This window comes from Euprymna scolopes, chromosome 18 (assembly GCF_053919585.1).
Source record: "Euprymna scolopes isolate OS-2025 chromosome 18, ASM5391958v1, whole genome shotgun sequence".
In the NCBI taxonomy this organism is placed as follows: Eukaryota; Metazoa; Mollusca; class Cephalopoda; order Sepiida; family Sepiolidae; genus Euprymna; species Euprymna scolopes.
Genome location: NC_136499.1, coordinates 101,899,326 through 101,900,850, shown reverse-complemented (window position 1 = coordinate 101,900,850; position 1,525 = coordinate 101,899,326).

The following is a 1,525-nucleotide window of genomic DNA, read 5'->3' as shown; positions in this document are numbered from 1 at the left end:
TCGAAATATGATAGATATTGATGCCTCACCCCATATTTCAAAGATTGGTTGGTTGTTTTTGTTTTACGGCATATCAACCCTTTTTGGGTTATTTAATGCCGAATCCAAAGATTTTGAAGAAAATTTTTTTTAATAGAATATACTTGTTGTTTTCACGTCGGTTTCTATTCAACCCATAGTTGGGACCCTAACAGGTACTACCACTCCGGGTCAGAGTGGACCTGGGAGCAATGGCAATTAAAGGGTGGGTCCACACTCCCCAAAGCCCACAAGCTGGGGCCTCACCACTGAATATAGTTAAGGTCATATCCAGGACCAATATTTCAAAGGATATACTTAGGATTAAGGTTAGTTAAAACTCCCAGTCGAAAGAATGCTTGTGCTACATGACGAAAACCGTTTCGTTTTAAATAATGATTGACGAATTTGGGTTAAAAAATTAACCTTAGCGAACAGAAGTGACAAGCATGCGTGATTTTTGAAGAAATAGAATTCTTTCACTGATTTCGAGCAGATTCTCGAGCGAGGCAGACACAACAAATTGCCAACCGCCAAATTATGCATTAAATAGTGTGCGGCTTAAGCAGTCTGGCTGTCTGTCTCCATCCCATCTCTGTCTTTCTGATGCAGTAGTGTATGTTATAAAGGCTTTATACCGCTCTCACTCATTTCCCATACCCCCTCTCTCTCTCTCTTTCTCTTCCCCCTCTCTCGCTGGCTGAGCACCTACATAATCCGACTTCTAAAAAGTTTACAATTACAATAGATTATTTAACTATATAAAAATGATGGGAAAAAAAGAAGGAAAAAATAGTTTAACTATTATATTGGTGCAAAAATAATGTCGTTTCTGACGTTCAACTATATATATATATATAAAATGAAAATTACAATTGAATTTACCAAAATGATCTAAGATGGTAAAATTAAAGTAAATTATAAATATTAAAGAATTAATATTTATAAAATTATCAGCCAGATATAAAAGCTCGATAAAACCAAATAGGAAATAGAGCTTATAATATGAGCAAACAGTTAATAAAATATGTTTAAAAAAACACTTTGAAATGAGTTAAAAACATACTTAATCTGAAAAGGAAACACTAGATAAATGGATAGTCCTTAATCTGCGGAGTTTCGAAGAAATACTTTCCTTCTCATCAGAGGGTAGCAATTAGCAAAATGCGGGATCGGATTTTGCATGCAAAAGTATTTGATGAAACAACGAGTAAGTCAAAGATCTTACTTGAAAACAAAAAAAGTGAAGCAGGGGGAATATGGTGAAAAAAAGGGTATTACACATGAATGGATAGTTTGGTGGAAGATAAATAATCACTTTATTTGTTTTCAAGTAAGATCCCTGTCGTTTATATATATATATATATATATATATATATATATATATATATATATATATATATATATATATATATATATAAACGACATTATTTTTGTGCAAAAATAATGTCATTTTTGACGTTCAACTATATATATATATATATATATATATATATATATATATATA